General features: G+C 36.1%; 1 non-coding gene across 1 annotated transcript; it reads right to left on the reverse strand.

Moving 5' to 3' along the window:
* Nucleotides 1-7,337: 7,337 nt before the first annotated feature.
* On the reverse strand, nt 7,338-7,409 carry TRNAW-CCA (transfer RNA tryptophan (anticodon CCA)). Its single transcript has one exon. It is a non-coding gene; the product is annotated as a tRNA-Trp (tRNA).
* Nucleotides 7,410-7,629: the final 220 nt, after the last annotated feature.

The following is a 7,629-nucleotide window of genomic DNA, read 5'->3' on the forward strand; positions in this document are numbered from 1 at the left end:
AAGGGTATATAGGTGGTGATTATTGGCCTCTTCTTTTGACTTTTAAGTAGCTTTAAGCATAGCTAGAATCTCACATTTGGGAAATATCAGGTTGATGAAGGTACAAAACTTAAAAATATATAATCAATTCAAAATTTACTATGAAATTACTATGCTCCCATGCTTATTCATACTGAAACTCACCATGTCTGATGCTTTCTATATTTAGTAGTTATATTGTCTGACCTCTCTACATGCAATGAGCTCCACAAAGCAAAAATTTAGTTTTTGCTCATTGCTCTAGACTCAGCACCTAGAATGATGCCTGGCATTGCTAGATGCTCAAGAAAATTGCCTATTGAGTAAAAGAAAAGAAAATGTAGATTACAAAATTAGCTGGAATCAGCACACACTTTTTGGTATCCATGAATCTTCTCTTTAATCCTTAATGATGAAACATTATACAGTGCTATAAGCTGGCACATATATATTGCCAGGTGCTGGACACTTTGAGGGTGTTGTCAGTATGAACATGTCCACCACTCATTTTCAGGGAATTCTCTACTATTATTTCTCTGATTTTTAAAAATTACTTTTAGGAAGTTATCACTTTTACTGTCTTTATTTGCTTTATTTTCAGTGGTTGTTTTTACTTACAGTGATATGCTTATACTATTATATTGTTATTAATCAAGTTGAGAGGTTACTTACTGACTTCCTGTTTTCATTGATGAGGGTTTATATCTTTTAGGACATCTACCTCCTCTTCTCCAGTATTCCCACTATGGATATAGTCCTACTCTAAGTGACTAAAAGTCAATGCTTGTAAGAATGTATTCATTTATTGTAGAGTTAAAATTTTTCAAAGTGCTCTTTTTTCTTTTCCCCAATTTCCATTCAGTTATCTTTAATGTTTCTAAACGTTCTGCTATTAGGGTGATGGTGGCCTCATAGAATGAGTTTGAAGTTTACCTTCCTCTGCAATTTTTGGAAGAGTTTGAGGAGGATAGGTGTTAGCTCTTCTCGAAATTTTGGTAGAATTCAGCTGTGAAGCCATCTGGACCTGGGCTTTTGTTTGCTGGAAGATTTCTGATTACAGTATCAATTTCCGTGCTTGTGATGGGTCTGTTAAGATTTTCTATTTCTTCCTGGTTCAGTTTTGGAAAATGGTACTTTTCTAAGAATTTGTCCATTTCTTCCACGTTGTCCATTTTATTGGCATACAACTGCTGATAGTAGTCTCTTATGATCCTTTGTATTTCTGTGTTGTCTGTTGTGATCTCTCCATTTCATTTCTAATTTTATTGATTTGATTTTTCTCTCTTTGCTTCTTGATGAGTCTGGCTAATGGTTTGTCAATTTTATTTATCCTTTCAAAGAACCAGCTTTTGGCTTTGTTGATTTTTGCTATGGTCTCTTTTGTTTCTTTGCATTTATTTCTGCCCTAATTTTTAAGATTTCTTTCCTTCTACTAACTCTGGGGTTCTCCAACTCTTCCTTTTCTATTCGCTTTAGTTGTAGAGTTAGGTTATTTATTTGACTTTTTCTTGTTTCTTGAGGTATGCCTGTATTGCTATGAACTTTCCTCTTAGCACTGCTTTTATAGTGTCCCGCAGGTTTTGGGTTGTTGTGTTTTCATTTTCATTAGTTTCTATGCATATTTTGATTTCTTTTTGATTTCTTCTGTGATTTGTTGGTTATTCAGAAGTGTGTTGTTCAACCTCCATATGTTGGAATTTTTAATAGTTTTTCTCCTGTAATTGAGATCTAATCTTAATGCATTATGGTCAGAAAAGATGCTTGGAATGATTTCGATTTTCTTGAATTTATCAAGTTTAGATTTATGGCCCAGGATGTGATCTATCCTGGAGAAGGTTCCATGAGCACTTGAAAAAAGGTGAAATTCGTTGTTTTGGGGTGAAATGTCCTATAGATATCAATTAGGTCTAACTGATCTAATGTATCATTTAAAGTTTGCATTTCTTTGTTAATTTTCTGTTTAGTTGATCTGTCCATAGGTGTGAGTGGGGTATTAAAGTCTCCCACTATTATTGTGTTATTGTTGATTTCCCCTTTCATACTTGTTAGCATTTGTCTTACATATTGTGGTGCTCCTATATTGGGTGCATATATATTTATAATTGTTATATCTTCTTCTTGGATTGTTCCTTTGATCATTATGTAGTGGCCTTCTTTGTCTCTTTTCACAGCCTTTGTTTTAAAGTCTATTTTATCGGATATGAGTATTGCCACTCCTGCTTTCTTTTGGTCTCTATTCGCGTGGTATATCTTTTTCCAGCCCTTCACTTTCAGTCTGTATGTGTCCCTTGTTTTGAGGTGGGTCTCTTGTAAGCAGCATATAGAGGGGTCTTGTTTACAGGCCAATATCTCTGATGAACATAGATGCAAAAATCCTCAACAAAATTCTAGCAATCAGAATCCAACAACACATTAAAAGATCATACACCATGACCAAGTGGGCTTTATCCCAGGGATGCAAGGATTCTTCAATATCCGCAAATCAATCAATGTAATTCACCACATTAACAAATTGAAAATAAAAACCATATGATTATCTCAATAGATGCAGAGAAGGCCTTTGACAAAATTCAACATCCATTTATGATAAAAACTCTCCAGAAAGCAGGAATAGAAGGAACATACCTCAACATAATAAAAGCTATCTATGACAAACCCACAGCAAACATTATCCTCAATGGTGAAAAATTGAAAGCATTTCCCTAAAGTCAGGAACAAGACAAGGGTGTCCACTTTCACCGCTACTATTCAACATAGTTCTGGAAGTTTTGGCCACAGCAATCAGAGCAGAAAAGAAATAAAAGGAATCCAAATTGGAAAAAGAAGTAAACTCTCACTGTTTGCAGATGACATGATCCTCTACATGGAAAACCCTAAAGACTCCACCAGAAATTACTAGAGCTCATCAATGAATATAGTAAAGTTGCAGGATATAAAATCAACACACAGAAATCCCTTGCATTCCTATACACGAATAATGAGAAAGTAGAAAAGAAATTAAGGAAACAATTCCATTCACCATTGCAACGAAAAGAATAAAATACTTAGGAATATATCTACCTAAAGAAACTAAAGACCTATATAGAAAACTATAAAACACTGATGAAAGAAATCAAAGAGGACACTAATAGATGGAGAAATATACCATGTTCATGGATTGGAAGAATCAATATAGTGAAAATGAGTATACTACCCAAAGCAATTTACAAATTCAATGCAATCCCTATCAAGCTACCAGCCACATTTTTCACAGAACTAGAACAAATAATTTCAAGATTTGTATGGAAATACAAAAACCTCGAATAGCCAAAGCAATCTTGAGAAAGAAGAATGGAACTGGAGGAATCAACTTGCCTGACTTCAGGCTCTACTACAAAGCCACAGTCATCAAGACAGTATGGTACTGGCACAAAGACAGACATATAGATCAATGGAACAAAATAGAAAGCCCAGAGATAAATCCACACACATATGGACACCTTATCTTTGACAAAGGAGGCAAGAATATACAACGGAGTAAAGACAATCTCTTTAACAAGTGGTGCTGGGAAAACTGGTCAACCACTTGTAAAAGAATGAAACTAGATCACTTTCTAACACCGCACACAAAAATAAACTCAAAATGGATTAAAGATCTAAATGTAAGATCAGAAACTATAAAACTCCTAGAGGAGAACATAGGCAAAATACTCTCAGACATAAATCACAGCAGGATCCTCTATGATCCACCTCCCAGAATTCTGGAAATAAAAGCAAAAATAAACAAATGGGATCTAATTAAAATTAAAAGCTTCTGCACAACAAAGGAAAATATAAGCAAGGTGAAAAGACAGCCTTCTGAATGGGAGAAAATAATAGCAAATGAAGCAACTGACAAACAACTAATCTCAAAAATATACAAGCAACTTATGCAGCTCAATTCCAGAAAATAAACGACCCAATCAAAAAATGGGCCAAAGAACTAAATAGACATTTTCCAAAGAAGACATACGGATGGCTAACAAACACATGAAAAGAGGTTCAACATCACTCATTATTAGAGAAATGCAAATCAAAACCACAATGAGGTACCACTTCACACCAGTCAGAATGGCTGCGATCCAAAAATCTGCAAGCAATAAATGCTGGAGAGGGTGTGGAGAAAAAGGGAACCCTCCTACACTGTTGGTGGGAATGCAAACTAGTACAGCCACTATGGAGAACAGTGTGGAGATTCCTTAAAAATTGCAAATAGAACTACCTTATGACCCAGCAATCCCACTTCTGGGCATACACACCGAAGAAACCAGAATTGAAAGAGACACATGTACCCCAATGTTCATCGCAGCACTGTTTATAATAGCCAGGACATGGAAACAACCTAAATGTCCATCAGCAGATGAATGGATAAGAAAGCTTTGGTACATATACACAATGGAGTATTACTCAGCAGTTAAAAAGAATTCATTTGAATCAGTTCTGATGAGATGGATGAAACTGGAGCCGATTATACAGAGTGAAGTAAGCCAGAAAGAAAAACAACAATACAGTATACTAACACATATATATGGAATTTAGGAAGACAGCAATGACGACCCTGTATGCAAGACAGGGAAAGAGACACAGATGTGTATAACGGACTTTTGGACTCAGAGGAGAGGAGAGGTGGGATGATTTGGGAGAATGACATTCTAACATGTATACTATCATGTGAATTGAATCGCCAGTCTATGTCTGACGCAGGATGCAGCATGCTTGGGGCTGGTGCATGGGGATGACCCAGAAAGATGTTATGGGAGGGAGGTGGGAGGGGGTTCATGTTTGGGAATGCATGTAAGAATTAAAGATTTTAAAATTAAAAAAAATAATAAACGTTCTGCTATATTTGTATCCCATTTGTTGCCCTCTCCTTTTTTCCTTGAGGGCTTTGGAGTCATCTTTGTGTCCTGTCTTCTTTGCTCTTGGTTGTTGGCCTGGTTGTTCTCTAGATCTGCCCTTTGGGAACTCTGATTCACCACTTCCTTTAGGTTGCAACCAACACTTTGGGCCTTCTTCCATTTCTTTTTCTTGGTTAGTCCTCTTATTTTGTTGGAGCATCTTGCCAACAGAATCTTTAGAAAATATGCACCTAAGGAGAATTTATTTGAATTAATACATTTACTCCAATACTTTGGCCACCTGATGCAAATAACTGACTCATTGGAAAAGGTCCCGATGCTGGGAAAGATTGAAGGCAGGAGGAGAAGGGGATGACAGAGGATGAGATGGTTGGATGATATTACTGACTAAATGGACATGAGTTTGAGCAAGCTCTGGGAGTTGGTGATGGACAGTCACTAACAGTCATGGGATACTGCAGTCCATGGAGTTGCAGAGTCAGACATAACTGAGTGACTTATCTGAACAGAGCTGAAGGAGAATTTATTTGAATTCATGCATGTACAAACATATCTTTTATCTCACACTTGGCTGATAATTTTGCAGAGAATTAATTGCTTAAAATAAATTTTTCCTCATATTTTTGAAGGTTTGGTCTAATGTCCTGTAGCATATAGGATTATGAATGAGAAATGCCATATCATTCTTATTTTGGGTAGATAACCTATATTTTCTCATTTGTTTTATTCAAATTTGGTGTGCAAAATTTATGTGTTACAGGTCTATTTTTTTTTTTTTAATTCAGTATATTGGATAGTCAGTGGGAATTTGCGGTCTGGATACTTGTACTTGTTACCTCTGGGAATTTCGCTAGTATTATTTCTCTGATAATTTACATTTCCCAGTTCTTTTTCACCTCTGAAACTCCTGTTAACTGAGTGAACCAACATTGAATTCCTGTCTTTGGATGCCATTTCTTTTGACTATACTTGAGTATAGTCAACTCTCTAGGTCTATAATCTACTGTCTCAGAGATTATGTTTTTTCTTGGACTTCTCAATTTTCCTAGAGAAGGTGCCCTCTAGAGAATGGACATCTAGTTCCCAGGATTTCATATTTAGGGTGTGGAAAGCAATGGAATAAATGAATGTTCCACATACACACTTTTACCCAAAGCCTCTGTTTTAGACTTATCTCTCAGTTCTACCCCTCCGTTCTGTATCTTGCATCTCTAAGGATTGAGCCATCATCAGCATTTGATGAGGGAAATCATCCCTCTTTTCATCTCTATCCCTCCTGTGAGCAGTTTGGTTTATGGTTTTCTCCATCTCAATTAATTGATTAGAACATTCTGACTACTTTCCTTTTTCCAGAAAATGTTTTTGAAGTATATTTTTGCTTATGTCTAATTTCTTATTCAGTCATTTTTATTCCTTTAAAATTTCAGTGGAATCTCATGTTTATATTTTATTCTAAATTGCAATCCCATGCTATATTACTTATTTGCTGCTCAGGTTGTTCCAGTTTTGGCCACTGAAAGCTCTTTCATGTTGGCTTCTGCATCCAAGATCAGGAACTGAATGTGCTAACAGCCCCTGGGGTGTCATTATTGTGGCCTTCTCTGCCGAAAAAGTGAGGTAATATATTTATGTATACTAACCCATATATATTATATATATATATATAATATGTATATAATATATATGTGTGTGTGTATGTGTCTATAATTGTTATTATATCTGTCCATTTGTATTTATATTAAGCTAAAACATATATCCTTAATTCTAATCCAGGACCATAGGGCTCATTCTAAGGCAGTGTTTTAATAGTGCTGAGTCCATTTAACTCTTCAGAGAACACCAGAATTACTGCTGATTAGCTATTTGAAATGAATCATAAATGAAATGAATCATAAACCTATTTTGTTATGTGATAGACTTATTAAATGTGTTTCCTTTTGTTGTGAGTACTTGGTGTGCACAAAAAATATATTCTGATGTTCTGGGATTCAGGGCATGTTGACTTATTTACAGTTATCAAGGAAGTTCATAGTTTGCAGTTGCTTGAATTGTTAAGTGAGACACAGATTCTTAACCCCTTTGTTTAGGCAAGGAATATCGCAGTCATGTTTTAAAATCTTCCTACTTTGGGGAGAAGAGCTAAATGCCAATCATTCTCTTCTGGCTTTACAAAGAAAATTTGCATATATTTATACTTTCCAGAACACAAGGATGTCAATTAGTCTGACCAACTCTCTGGGTTTGCCTGGGACTGAGAGTTTTCCTGGGAAGAAGGACTTTTTAGTGCTAAAACCAGTAAGAAGTGAAGTGAAGAAGTGAAGTCGCTCAGTTGCGTCCGACTCTTTGAGACCCCGTGGACTGTAGCCTGCTAGGGTTCTCTGTCCATGGGATTCTCCAGGCAAGAATACTGGAGTGGGTTACCATTTCCTTCTCCAGGGGATCTTCCCAACCCAGGGATCGAACCTGGGTCTCCCGCATTGGAGGCAGATGCTTTAACCTCTGAGCCACCAGGGAAGCCCATAAAACCAGGAAATGCCTGGGCAAATAAGGAAGAGCTTGTTTAAATATTAACACCTGGAAAGCAGGATTTTTAGATAATCACAATTATAGAGTTTTTTTTTTTTAGATGTTAGATGTTACTTTTCTAGGGCATAGCAATTATCTTTGAAGTTCAGATGTTTTACAAGACTTATGTGGTAGAAATTACAGTTATAAGTTCAGTTTTATGTCACAA

This window comes from Ovis aries, chromosome 8 (assembly GCF_016772045.2).
Source record: "Ovis aries strain OAR_USU_Benz2616 breed Rambouillet chromosome 8, ARS-UI_Ramb_v3.0, whole genome shotgun sequence".
Classification (NCBI taxonomy): Eukaryota; Metazoa; Chordata; class Mammalia; order Artiodactyla; family Bovidae; genus Ovis; species Ovis aries.